At 35.1% G+C, this 15,452-nt stretch overlaps 1 non-coding gene across 1 annotated transcript; it reads right to left on the reverse strand.

Moving 5' to 3' along the window:
• Positions 1-15,091: 15,091 nt before the first annotated feature.
• Positions 15,092-15,218, reverse strand: LOC138388098 (U6atac minor spliceosomal RNA). Its single transcript, XR_011234073.1, has one exon. It is a non-coding gene; the product is annotated as a U6atac minor spliceosomal RNA (small nuclear RNA).
• Between the last annotated feature and the right edge of the window lie 234 nt (positions 15,219-15,452).

Raw genomic sequence — 15,452 nt, forward strand, 5'->3', positions numbered from 1 at the left:
AAACATTTCTTAAAAACCCATAGATCTTTCTTAACTGTTATGTTATATATATTGGTTTTATTTCATGTTTTAAAAGAGTATTAATTTTTGGACAATAATGGCAAGGTTTGTTCACTGTAGAAAATACGGGAGTGAGGGGAAGAAATAAACCCCAAATAATCTCACCACCTAGAGTGCTTTTAATTTTCTTTACTTTTCTGCTTGTGTAATCTACAGATCAGAAAGATGCTACAAAATAATATCATAAAAACAGGTTAAAACTAGAAAAAGCCTGAACAATCACATCCCAGAGATTTCCAAACCTGTATTAATTAGGAGATTCTTTTATTGTGTAAAAGTTCAATATGTAAAACAAACTAAGGACGATCTGCCCTAGTGAGAAAGGAGGAATCAGAGCTATATCTGTTTATTCTATCCCCTCCTCTCTTTTCCCATTTCCTGGCAGAGCAGTTTAAAGTCAGCTTTCTAGCTCCGTTTCCTATTTTACAGATAAGAAAAACTATTTCCAGAGTGGTTATAAGCTTGCCGAAGGTAACACAGCTAATAAAATTAAAATGAATAATTCTGCGGGATGTGTGCCAAGTATTCATCAAAGCATTGGATTAAGATATGATCCTTACTCTCAAAGCACCACAAAGGTATAGAGGGCTGAGCATTGCCAGCGAGTGGAACACGTACTATCATATAGAGAAGACATGGAGGTTATGGGAACACAGAGGAATGTGATTGGTATCAGCCCAGCTGATTTAATTGGAAAACAAAAACTTTCAGGCCAATATCTGGTCTCATAAAGGGAGTGGTCTGAAAATCACAAAATATTTTTGCTATTTTCTCCCAGTTTTCATCTAGCTTTTGACAGATAAAGCCAACATTTGTGGGGGCAGAGTTTTCATAGTTTATATATTGGGGGAAAGGTTATCGAACACATGACCATTTTGAAACATTTGTGCTCATCAAATCCTGAGTGAGTTAGTATGAATCCAATACATCCTGAAATTACACAGATTTGCTTCATTTTTTTCCTTTTGTCTTGTGTATATAATAGTTGATGTTTTTCTGTGTCAAACACAAAAATGTAACAAACATAAAGTCAAGGTGCTGTTAGTCTAAAATTATATGATTTTAAATACTGACAAGTAATGTAGGACAGAAAGTAAAACCCCTTCAAGAGTTCCCACAGTAGAGTGGTCTCCTAGCATAGTAAATATAACTAAAGTATGTTTTACATCACAAATATTGAGTCAACTGAATTTTATCCCATTGAAAGTTTAGCATGAACATCTCTGAAGATGAAAAAAATTATCTGGTTCTTTTTGAGAAAAAAAAATAGGAGTGGGTAAGGTACTAAGACTCCTAATCTAATGAGAAAGGCATCAATCCTTACTCACATGGTTGCTGAACACAACTCCTTTATATACTAACTACCCCAGAATGAGCATAGTAGCATCTAAAAACATAAATCAAGACGGGGTTGTTTTAAGAACAGTATATATATTTTTAAAAGCATCACTTAAAGCATCCTCATGAAAAAGTATAATGTCACTTTTGTTTTATCATAAATAAAGGGAATGCAGGACAAATTCTTGGCACAAAATTATCTGCCAAAAGTAAATGCTGTTTGAATTTACTGTAAGTGATTTATTGCCATTATTATGATTCTCTGATGCACTGAGATAGGTGGTCTCATCTTTTTATGGGCTACTTTGACTTCCATTCCTTCATCCTCCTCTATTTGGCCCATGGAAACTCTCTATATAGTGGGATAAATCTCAAAGAAATGATAGTGTGATGAATTGGTTTTGTAAAATGCTTATTTTTTATTTTCACATATATATCACTCCTTCCTGATATGAAACAAAATAATTGGCAGGATCAGTGTTCTACATCTGAAAGTAAATTTTTCTTTAAAAGTTCAGGAAGTCACCAAATTTATTCAAACACCTACTATGTGCCAGGCACTAGGGACAGTGGGTTCCAGCAACAAACAAAGCATACAAAGCCTCTATCCTCACCAAGCTCACCTTCACGTGGAGGCACCGACAAGCCAACAAATAAATATTACAAATACAGTCATAAGATGCCAGCAGCATGTGCTATAAAAAACCATCAAGGTATATAAGTGCAAAGAGAATAAGTGAGTGGGTCAAATGTTATTTTATGTAGTCCGGTCAGAGTTTAGATTTCTAAACCAGGTAGAGCCAAGGCTAGTTTAGGGAAAAAAAAACATTGATATAAGAAAAGGTACTAAGTATTATTAATATTTGGAGAAATTGAAATTAAAACAATAAAGGATGGAATGTGATTAGAATACTTTTCTGAAGAAGAGTACTTTTGTTACAATAGAAATTTTAATACAATTTTTTTAGCATAACAGCTTTATTGAGATATAATTTGCATATTATACAGTTTAGAATATGCAATTCAATGGTTTTTAGTACATTCACAGACTTGTATAAGCATCACCATAATCAATTTTATAATATTTTCATCACCTCAAAAAGAAATTGTATACTCATTATCAGTTACTTCTCATTTCCTCCAAGTCCACTGAGCCCTAGGAAAAAATTAATCTACTCCTGATCTCTATAGATTTGATTATTCTTGGCATTTCTTATACTATGTGGTTCTTTGCAACCGTCTTCTTTCACCGAACATGAAGCATTACTTCTTTCACCAGGTTAACATGAAGTGTTACTACTTTCACAAGGTTTTCAAGGTTCATGCACGTTGCAGCACAGTGTTGGGAATGTGAAATCTTTAGCCATGTTGGAAAATAGTCTGATAGTTCCTCAAAAGGTTAAACGTAGAGATACCATCTGACCAAGCAATTCCACTCCTACGTTTATATCCAAGATAAGTGAAAACAGGTATTCCAACAAGTACTTGTACACAAATGTTCATAGCTACATTATTCACAATAGCCAAACAGTGGAAATAAGCCAAATGTTTATCAACTGATGAATGAATAAACAAAATGTGAAATATCCACACAATGTAATATTATTGGGCCATAAAAATAATAAAGTACTGATATATGCTACAAGATGTGTGCAACTTCAAACCTTCCGGTGTGTACTCATAAAAGATTCAGATTTCAGATTTTTTTAAATGCTGAAATAACTGGCATTTTGAAACTAAGAAATAACATAGTATTATACGAAAGGGTTGAAAGACAGTGCTGATATGCTCCATCTAATCCCAGGTGACAATGATGCCTTCAGAAACCAAAAGTCTGCCAGTTTTCATGGTGGGAAAGTTGCCATTCTGAAAAGGCCTTTCTGTGCATTGAATACCTTCATTCTTTCCTATCTATTAAACAAGAGTTATACATTAGTATGTCATTTTTAATGTAAGCCAAGAATGATTTTTCAGTTTCTTAAAGTGAGCATCAGTTTTTAAAATGAGATGAACAACTCACTTTGAAAAGAATTTGAAAAGGCATTAAATATATCACTTAATACAACTAATTCATATTTTTTCTGGAAGTTATTGCTAATAGTAACATATTTCATATCATATAACGTACATATATTTTTAAAATATAGATATGTGTATTATTTGCACACTGCATGTTTTCTCCTTTGATTGAGAAACTACTGTAAATGTTAAATTTAAGATACGTCCTAGTAGATGGAAAATATAATTTATCATACTTTTAATTTTAATTAGTTCATTGTATATACATATTATTCTAGACCCATGAATATATTACATCATAAATTATATACAAATCTGCTTTCCTTTGAGAAGAATCATCATGAACTGGTACTTTGTTTTAGCTAGGGCTCAATAGCATAGCTACCATCAACAGCTAGTGAAATCATCTTTAAGAGATCTGGATTTATGGTATCTGCAGAGCAAGAGTTACACTGGCCAACATCCAGTTAAGTCATTAAAATTTAGAGGCGGATCTTCTAAAATGAGAGAATAAAATCTTCTTTGTGTATAAATTGTTTTATTAGATAATGTGTTGATACTGTAATATTTCAATTCAGGTAGAAGGCATTTTAATTAATATGTGGATTAAAATACCTATAAATCTAAATGAAGATGAAATCTATTCCTTAGCTAGATGCATCTGAGCCAGGCAACGATGGAGTAGGTCCTTGAACCAGACCTTGAATCAGGACCACTGTTTAACCTAAGACTTGCTCAAAGGCATAGGTTTTTTAAACTTTATGCTTCAGGCCTTTGGTAAAGTAATCTCAGTAAAGTGAAATAAAATTTAGTATATCTGAAATTAAGACTTCATACCACCAAATCTGAAATATGGTAGATATATCTATCCCTAAGGAAGCCTTGATGATCTGAGCATCAGACAACACCTTGGATGTCTCGTAAATACATCCTGTACCATTACCCTGAAGATGGATTTTTTCCCTGCCTTCTACTAACTAAGCAGTCTGCGAGATACTAATTCTCAGAAATTCTGAGTATCACGTGGCTGAGTAGTACATGTATGAGCATACAGAGAATGTGAATAGGTCTTGAGTAGAAGCTAATTTGCCCAAATTCCTGGGATTGGAAGGAAGCAGCTTTGCACAGTTCACAAGTAGCCAATTGTATTGGTTCACTCCATCACCTGCATTGCCTCAGTTTTCTGACCAGTGGGTTAGAAAATAAGGGGGTTGGATTAATCACTAAAGTCTTTTACAACTCAAAATATCTCTCAGGCTATTTTGACTAGTTAATATTTTATTAACTCAAAAGACCAGATTTATTTTTCCTTAATGTCTCTTGTTCCTTAAAGAACTACATTAAAAAAATCATCATATATTACAATATAAATGAGTTACTAAGGTACTGAGACACAGGAAAGATAATTTTTGATGTTGGGGGAAGGAGTCTGGTAAAGGTCAAGAGCATGGAGTCCTCAACAGAGAAATAATTGGTCTTAGAGATAGCTTTTAATTAAATGAATACCAAAATACAAAACATAAATACAATTTCAAGATAGACTAAATATTAACTAATTTATGAAACATATATTTAATGTTTTTAGTCACTAAAATTTAGAGGCAAATCTTCTAAAATGAGAAGATAAAATCTTCTTCACATGTAACTTACTTTACTACATAATGTGTTGATACTGCAATATTTCAATTCAGGTAGAAGGCCTTTTAATTAATATGTGTATTAAAATACCTTTAAATCTTAATGAACATGAAATCCATTCCTTAGCGAGGTGCATCTGAGCCAGGCAACAGATGCAGCAGGTCGTTGAACCAGAGCTTGAATCAGGAGCTCTGTTTAACCTACGATTGTAGCTAATATTTTCAAGTCAGGGTAACCATTTACCTAAGAACATACCAACTGTGGGAAAGCGTTCTTCAAGGCCAGTTGCTTTGTCTTTCCAAACATCTCATCTGTAGCCTTCCCTGCATTTCTCATTGCTACAAACCTCCAGCTAGGACATTCCCCTTGTTTTACACCTGACCACTATACCACCTCCTCCTGGTCTCTCTGAGACCAGTATCTCAACAAATCCATTTACCTACAGCTACCAATAAAACACCACTTTCATTGTGTTACTTGCCTCCTAAAATTCCTTTAACGCATCCTCATTTCTGACCAAATTATACTAAACATAAATACTTTCTATTCTTTTTGTGTGTTAGTCTTATTTATCTTTGAATGTTAGTCTTGTTTATCTACCTAAATCTTTGAAGTCCGGGTGCCATGATCATTTATGCCTTGATGCCTTCACTCATCAGATTTTCCCTTACTGAGAACATTCCTTTCCACTTTGACTATCCCAAATCCATTTAAATTTACCTTAAATTCCCAGATTAAAACCCTTTATGCCTGAAACATTCTTTGAATTCTCTAGTCTTCATTGCCCTTCATTTCTTTATACTCTACTGTTTGAGCCTGTTTTGAATATCTAGTACAGAGGTGAAAAACTCAAATACCGACAGATGCCGGGGGCTTGGTAGGTTACACAAATGAGTGAAGTGGGCTAGAACAGAGTAGTATGGAGGGAAATCGTGGCAAACCTGAATGTGCATATTGTACCTAAATAGGACCTCTCCTACTCAGATCTAACCAACTGTTGCTGTGTGAGAATGCCCACTGTTGGCTGATTTTCCAAAATGATATTTAAAAATCCAGACTTTTTGGCTGAACTTGTCCTATGTTTAAAACACTGTGGGCCAAACAAAGTATGTCTTCATGTCTGTAGGCTGATTTTGACTGTAAGACCACCAACTTGTGGTCCCTGTATATAGAACAATTATATTCTGTATTATATGATAAAGTATGTATGCACCTACACACACATATTTCCAAGTTCAGTGTTGTTTCCTGAGAGTTAAAAAGGCCTTCTCACTTTCTATATGAGCTCTGTGAATATTTTCTGTATGCTTAAAATAAATAGTCCAATGCTAAGTATGTGACCACACCACTTAACTATGTTAATGAGCCATCACACAGGTTTGAAGGTACCAGTGCTGTCTGATGACAGGTGAGCCTCATTATGAAGTAGTTACTACACTGACCTAAGCAATAGAAATTTATCTCCTTTGGGGGCAGCAAGATCACCATTTTTTTATTGATAGGAAAGTCACATTGGACCACATATTTAAATCTTACCTCAATTTATTACTATTAATACTTAATTAAGTCAATTTGTATCTGTCAGCTAATGTCAGATCTGTCACATTTAGTAATATGGTTCAGATTATGTTATTAGTAGCATGAGCTTTATAAGTTCAGTTTCTGACATAATTTATTTCCTTGAGATGGATCTCTTTAGTAAGATAAAGTATCCAGCAAACTTGTTAGAATTAGGCATGTGTAAGATCCAGCTAAGTAATTTGGAAGAAATTAAATAATTTGGTATATCATTTGAGTAATGTAGTAATGTTTACTAACTTTATTAATTTAGTAATACGGTAAATCTTTAATTTGATACATTCATATTTCTATTTAATAAACAGCTTATATCTCCACCCCTAGCACCTCACCTGTGTAGAATTTAATGAATCAGGATCTCAAGCTGGTTCACCTAGGAGAAGGGTGAGGCTGGACTACTTTTGGGGGAACAAGTTAATCATCATGGATTTCTAAGTATAAAAATTGGATTTTCTGGAAAAGATGTCTGGCCACATGTGTATTGTACAATGAAAGCAAAACAGAAACAATGAAGCCAAGAAGTCATTAAACGCCTGATACTTGGAAAAGAGCAGAAGAACAGAGCAGAGGGCTAATGCCAAGCTCAGAAATGTGACTTCCATGTTGAGTCACCATGTGTTAATTGATCAACATTTATGTGCACATATAGTAGTAACATTCATCGGGTATGGCTTGAAGCTCTGATTTGGGTGGAGCAAAGGCAATATATGTAACCTAAACATTTGTACCTCTGTAATATTCTGAGGAAAAAAAAAAACTGGGGGCCCTGGGAGTAGGGAAGAAGGAAAGAAGGAACCCAGGGGCCTGGGTAGCACAGCCTGCAGTGGAACCACAGTGCATGGTGCTGCTGTTGGCCTTTGCCTTTTGCAACACCATTGCCACTCTCAGTGTCAGGGAACTGACCATCCCTGGGCCGTTGAAAAGAGTTGGACCATGTGGGATGATTCAAAAGTGCTGCATGGTAAGACGTGGATAGGTGTCAACAGAGGAGGACAATTCAGAAGCATCTTGGCAGGCCCTGTTCAGATGGCAACGAGCTGAAAGCTTCAGCTTTCTCACATGGGTTTCAGCAGTCTATTTGGGAGGCCAAAAGCTGAACATTGACTGTTTTTCTTTGTCGTAAAAACCTAAAGCTGTCCAAATATGAGGAAGGTCACCTACCAGAATGTTTGGAAAATAAAAGCACATTAATCAATATTTTAAAAATATTACTAGCATTTCTGTTTTTTCTCTCTCTCTCTTTAGACGACACTGTCCTCCAGGACAAGAGTCATATCTGAGTTATCTTTAGAGTCTCAACCCTTGCACAGTATTAGGTGTATACAGGGGTAGGTTGGTTGGTTTTAGTGAATAATTAGAATGAGAAATAGGAATTATACAGATGGGTTGATTTGAACTGTATTTTTAAAAGTCATTGTAGACTCATTTAGAAAGGAATGTCCAGAGCAAAGGAGGTGAAACGCCCTATCTCCCACCCCAAGGCTTTGGGCTGGTACATCACCGCTCTTCAATCCTTTCTTTCCCAAAGGAATAGTTCCACTTGCAAATGAGTGTGAGACTGGAAGCCTATAATCAACCCACCAACCAGTCTGAGAAAAAGTGAATATTCTCACCCTAATCATTCCCTATTACTGTCTCGGGAATACCTTCCAGGTGTGTGTCTTTAAAGCAGTTAGTGTAAAGCATCCCCCAACCCCCTATACCCCCAGAAACCTTTCTGGATCTCTCTCCTACCCGGCCAGACTAAACCCACCACCCCAAATGAAGGCTTAGTTTACGTAATAAAAATGGACTTTTCCTTTTGTAATGTAATTCAAGGCTGAAGAAGAGAAAGTCTTTTAATATAATAAGGCACAGAGATGAGGTAGGCAATCATACCAGTTTTGTGTTGGAAAGCAGTAGGGAACGGCTGGATATACACACGTTCTGGAATTCTATAGACCCGGATGACTTACTGCCTACATGACTTGGAGCAAAGTTCTAGAGATTTCTAAGCCTCAGTTTCCTTATCTATAAATAATAACCTCTCACACAAGGTTGTTAGGAGAACTAATTTATGTATATTAAGTGGCCAGTACACAGAACTCTTTCTGTAGCTGTTGTTACTCTCACTACCAGCTAGGCAATTTGCAGCCATAGAGAGGAGGTGAATGTTGTTCTTCCAATGCAGAATTCTTGGCTGGGTGTTTCTTTGTCCAGCTTTTATTTTTCTTGTCTCACATAGTTTACTTTTAAGGTAAGGAGAAGTTGACAGCTTTATGAAAAAAATCTGGGCATGAATTTTAATATTTAATTTACTTCCAAAATGCTTTAGAAAAAAATGAATTTTTTGTAGAAAAGTTACATTCATATTGTGGTGTGACTACCAATTCATGTAGTAAATAAGTTTGTCTCTATAGCAGTGAATAGGAATGTCAATGTATTGAAATATCTGGACATTGTCACTGTGCAAAAAGATGATTCAAAATTCTCTTTGTTCCTGTGATTTGAATAGTTATCATTTCAATTTGATATTCACCCATCTTGGGGAAGTGACACCTTTTGATAAGTAAAAACGAGGCAGAGTTTTTCAGAGGAAAATATTTCCTCAAGTTTGTTAAAATTGGCTTAATTATCAGTGTCAAATGCTGATGCAAAAATAGATTTTAGTGCCATAGATATAACATGAATGGACTAATGCAACCAAGCATTAAGTCAATGCAATATCTGTTTTTTTTAATCTTTTTTACTTTGTATGCTTTTTAAAAATATGCTACTTACTAAACAAAAGGGTGTTTTTTAAATACAGAAAATAGAAAAAGAATGAACATTGTTTGTGACCTATAGAAACTTGCAAAAATGGAAAAAGCTATGAAAATTTCAGCTGGTAAATTATTGGGGATTTACACAAAATTTTATCTACAAATATATATCTACAAGTGTTTTCATGGAGGAACTATTTAAAATTTGAAAAAAATAGAAACAATCTTAAAGTTTTAAATCTGGAAGATTAGTTAAATGAATTATGTTGTATATCCATATGATAGAACACCACACTGCAGCCAAAAATCATTTCATGAAATACTTGTAAATTATGGTAAATATTTACATTAAGTTGTAATTCATTCAGCAAAAACGTCAAGTTACCAAAATGTTGTATGTGTACTACAATATCACAAACTTTACTAACTGATACGGTCAACAAAAGGTTGCAGTTGTATGACTTTAGGCCCCCATGCCAAATCAGTAGAAGTCCAATCACTTTCCTTGGTCCCCCCTTGACATTTTATGGAGTCCTGCAAATTTCCTTATGTCTGTCTTTCCATGTCCTTCACCCGCTGCCACCCACAGACCACCACAGACACCAGGCTCTGAAAGCTGTCACCTAGAGACAGGTGTCTCTGCAGTTTTCCAGTGACAACAGCACTGCCTGTGGATGCTGCAGGTTGCTGGAGGTGGGTTGCTGGAGGACTAGAGTAATTGCTGGTCATGCCAAATCCCTGTAGACCCAATAGAGATGGCAACTGTTGGCACCACTTTTCCTAAAGTCAGAATTGCATTGCCCTCTTGCTAAAGACCAGAGGAGGCTGCTAGCTCCTATTCTCTCTATGCCCCTACCCCCATTCCTATTGTCCTTGGTGTGGGTCTCTGCCATTTGCCCAATTTGAGTATATTCTAAGGGTAGAAAGGAAGATACTCCTGGCATGAGTAATATTTAGTCAGAGGCCCTATAACAAAACTGTCTGGGCCCCACATTTACTAATCTAGGAGGTCCTGCTGTCTAACTCACAAGCAGCCCTTTCCCCCATGTACCAAAATGACAAAGTCCTTGGCTTTGGTTTGGAGTCCAGATCATCTGAGGAAACCCCCCCCCCACTTTCTGCCCTTGTCATCATTTTCCTTTCATGGGATCCTCTGGGACTTTTCTGCCACCTAACTTCAGTCGATGCCTTCATCATCCGCTGTATATGTTTTATTAACCTTGAACCACAAAGTGAAAAGTCTCACGGACTGAAATGTTTTTCTCCCATACTCTCTCAGCAACCAAGAATATCACGGGGGTTTTGAATCTAATGATGTTCTAAGAAGTTTAGTTCATATTTTCAAGTTTAGTCTTTGCAAAGAGGTCACTGTGTGTGTGTGTGTGTGTGTGTGTGTTTGTGTGTGTGTTTGTATCAGTCCCTCCCCTGATACACACACACACACACACACACACACACAGACAAGTCTTTACCTTGTATGAAATCCACAAGACCCACTGCTCTCTTATTTTTCTCTCATATATCCTTTTAGCTGAGAAGGGATATAAGAATATAATTTAACTTATATCCTTCCAACTTTGGATTTACTCCATCCCTGAGCTCATTTCAATTCAGAAATACATTGTTACTTTAGGTAGGAAAATAAATCGAGCTTGCCTATTTGTCTATCTAGCCTCTGTATCACCCGTATTTGCATTTTAGATTTTTCTCTTATGATCTCATAAAAAAATGGGTATTCTATGATCAACATTATCATTGTCTCTCCTCATTTTAAGGATTAGAAGAGGAACATGTTACCTGCTTAAATCATATCGAACCTTTGTGATTTTAGGTCTTTAAAACTTGAAACTAAAACACTGGGGATGCCCAAAATTAGCCCTCGTGGCTGTTGGTTTTATCAAATGTCCAAGAAAAAGTTGGAAACCCTCAATCATGAAGTTGCTGCATCTGATGGAAGAAGCTGAGACTTATAAAAGCTGTATCTTTCATTGCCTCCATCAGAGATCAGCAGAGGTTGCAAGGATTGGGGCGATGGGGGAAGAACTGGAAGGAAAGAAGGAAGGGAGGGAGGGACAAAGGAGAGAGGAAGGGAGAGGAGGGAGGAAGGGAAAAGAAAGGAAAAGAAAACCAAGGAGAAATCTTTTTAGATTCCTATAAAAAAGCCTGTATAAAAGCAGAGACCTTCTTGCAGATAATCTTGTCCTTGAGGTATTATCACCCAGGTTTTTGACCCTTGAGAGGACGTAGCCTACAAACAATGGACTTAGAAAAACTATGATATCTGCCTGGAGGAAGTCTATTATAACTGAAATTTATATCTCCAGAGCCGAACTGTAAATTTTGAATAATTAGAAATAAATCAAATTAGAGTAATTCTTTTCTCACAATAAGCCCAGATTACAAGAGGACAAGAGTGGAAGAGTTGCTTGTGTGTGAGGATCCTTTTCCAGAAGAAGGCTGGAGTATATGCTAAAATTCAAATATGTGTTACAAAAAGCAATTCTCTCCAAAAAGAGTTTGGAGTGCTGAGTTTGATACAGACATTATAAAATTATTGAATTTAAAATGATACCTTGAGATTTCAGGGTCTCAAGAATAATGGAATGAAACTGTTAGAAACATGCAATTGAAATCATGAAGTTTCAACTGGTAACCTTAGGAAATGTAAAGAGCTTGTGTTTGATTATTTGCTAGCAGGTGTTAATGTGTTTTTAGCCAGCGAAACAGGATGGCATTGTGAATATATATGTATGAGGCTAAAAACTACATTTAAATCAATAATTCTTTCACCTGATCCTCATATATTTAAAGCTGAAAGGAGACATTAACTTTGGAATGAGAAGAACAGTTTCCAGGCTAAGGAATAAATAGAAAACTGAGGCCGAAATAAAGAAAAAATGTGGCAGCTTTAAGTTTTCACCATTAGCAAAACTGTGATTCTAAAAAGTCAGAAATCAAATCAACTATCCCTCCCTTCTTGATTAATGAATCTGTGCCTTTTAAATATCACAAATTGATTAAAATATATTATACACAAGAATCAATTGTTTCCCCTAAATTTAAATGACATTGTTTTTGTGCTTTTTCTCTGTAGAGTTTAATACAATTACTACAAAAAGCAGAACTGAGAATGTTGGGAAGGGCAAATTTTGATTTCATGAAGGAGTTGAACTTCTATTTAAAAACTAAATGTCTAAAATTTTATATTAAGATTTTGCAAAATATAGATTCATGCAGTAATAGTGTTTGTAAGTAGAAAAACTGATTTTTTAATGAATGAGTTCTATAGCAGAAGCCACTAATTTATATTATCTGCTTAAAATTTTAGTGATGCATGTTTTATTTATTTATATATAGTTTATCTTGATAAACTCCAGTTTTTCTTTTTTTAAATTAGATTTTAGAAGTATGAATTTAAGAAGCATTAGGGTAAATCCACTGAAAATTTTCAGGTTTTTTCCCTAAGGCTACCTTTAATTAAAATTAGGATAAACACATACAAACACACATATACACACATTTATATATAATTACATAATTTTATATGTTGTATGTATGTCATAAACTGAAATTAAAATTATTTATATACCTCTCATTGTAAAAGTCAAAACAGAATATTTTGGATAAAATCTAAAGAATCAATATTTTCACTTATTTCTTTGCTGATCTAACTCTTCCTATGAAGTCATTTGGATCTTTATTCTGTAAATTTCGTTATAACAATGCATATCATGAAGATTGTGTCAATAAGGGAATGTTGCATAGTATAAAATGAAGAGTTTGTGATTTTGAAAAGAGAATAAGATAAATTTAAAAACTTTAATATCAGAACAGGATTTAGAAAAAGTTGCTATGTATTTGAATACAGGAAAATATGACGATTCTAATATCACTAGAAATTAAATAGTAGGAAGCAGATTTTTCTTCTTTTGTGTGCTAGCCAGAACTGAAATATATAAATCTTGCACTTATAAATATACATTATCTCTTTGTAGATTAACCAGATGGTGGTGAAATAAAACTCATGTACCAAATTTTGGATACTGAGCTGCTCAAGTTTTTCCATCTTCTCCAGGTGGAATGGGAGTGAGACTTCACCCCCTTCCATGAGGTGAGCTCTGCCACCAAGAAAAGACTAGTAGCTTAAAGCAGTCAACTTCTAAGAACTCTAAACTGTCAGCTATACAAGTGACAATGATTTTAAATTGAAAACCATCTGGATCTGAAACAATTGAAGCAACTACCGGGAAAGCTCTTACATAGCAAAACTGAATGAGAATGTATGAGTGACTCTAGATTAAAGAGATCTGACTGCACATACCTGATGGCAGTCGTGCATGGGGCATAGGGAAGGGCTTTGGGAATGGGAGAACCTGGGTCAAGGCAATAAAGGTGCGTGGCCTGAAAAGAATTTACAAATAATAACAACTAAAAGTTGGTCTGCTTTTTATCACCAATCTGCATCAGCAGGTCTAACAATGCTAGTGAAAATATACTCCTCCCACCAGGCAGATGGTTCCCACTGTCCTCACTCACCTTGATACACCTCTATCTAGTAGTGTACCTTGAACTTCATTCAGAAATGTTACTGTTGATATTATTGCTGCCACTGTTATTTTGAATTTTTTTGTTAAAGATTGTCAGATAAATATGTACTGTTGTTTATTTTCCCAAAGAACTAAGATTTTCATTTAAAGAGGGTAGAGAGATAATTTTAGCATTAAAAGCATGGAAATGCTCTATAGTTATAACTAAGTAGTAAATATCAATATGCATATATTTCCTGAGCATGGTCCAGTGATATAATGTTTTATCATGATTTCTTTTAGTGCCTACATTATTAGATTATTATCTCTGATGCTATTTTTTTTCCTACTGAAACTTGAGCTTAATCTGAAAAAATGGCTAATTTCAAATCTGGAGGAGGGACAAAATGAACCTAGAACAACTAGTGCAAGAAAGCAAGATATTTTTCAAAGATTATTGGGGCCATATCAAATGGGCACAAGTGCCAACCTTAAAGGGTTTCCCACTAGCCAAAATTGCTATAAGTGTCAACAGGAGAATCTGAACTATAGTTGATTGAAAAAGCATACAATGTACAAAAAGCCATAAGTCTAAAATGTTACACAAAAAGAGAAAAGCTAATCTAAAATATTCTAATGAGAATAAAACATACCCTTGTTGAATGTTGTTACTCTATCATATTGGTATTTTAACTTATTTATTATATCAATGAACAATACAGAAATTGAAGAATGCCAAAAAAGTCTGTAAAAAGGCACTTATGATTGAAGGAAACATGATCAGAAAGACCTCATAAGTAGTGATCACAAGCAAGACAAAGCTATTAAATTAAAATTTAACCAACTATTCAAATATCCACATCAATCATATAGTCCAAAGAATATTTAAAAAATGAGGGAATCCCCTAAGCTCAAAATTTTTAAATAATTTGAAAATTATCTAAAGTTATTTACAGTCAAAAGGAAAATTTATTTGCCTAATTAGGAATCAAAATACTAGATGTAATCAAAGATCATGCAGGGCAAGTACTTCAGAATTCTGTGAGTAGACAGGAGAATGAGATAATGTGTTTAACTAGAACCCAGGGAAGTGAGCAAAGGGGTAACTTCTTTGGTGAGTAATGGAACCACTGATATAACAATTATAAATAGAGGTCAGTGTATCTCATTGGGGTCATGCATAAGAATCTCTTCAAACGATGGTTAGATGCCACGAAGTAGGTGGCAATGCCTTAACCGTATGCGTGTTGTACAGGCCCGAGAGCCTCTTCCATCCTTGTCAAGGGGAGTGCCAACCTTCTCTCCTTTCATACAACACCAGATTTCCCTGGCCCCAGTCCTCACCTGAATAGGTGGGGTATTCTTAGGTTGAAATGCATTTAAAAGGAAGCCTGTAATATGCTGGAAAGAACAAGACAAAAGACAACACTCCAACAACAAAAAAATAAAAATAAAATAAAATTACATTTCAATGAAAAAATAAATAAAGGAAGCCTGAAGGTTGATGTGTTGCTGTGTTGAGGAACTGCACTGTGGTGGTCAGGCAGCTTCT

Source organism: Eulemur rufifrons, chromosome 1, assembly GCF_041146395.1.
Source record: "Eulemur rufifrons isolate Redbay chromosome 1, OSU_ERuf_1, whole genome shotgun sequence".
NCBI lineage: Eukaryota > Metazoa > Chordata > Mammalia > Primates > Lemuridae > Eulemur > Eulemur rufifrons.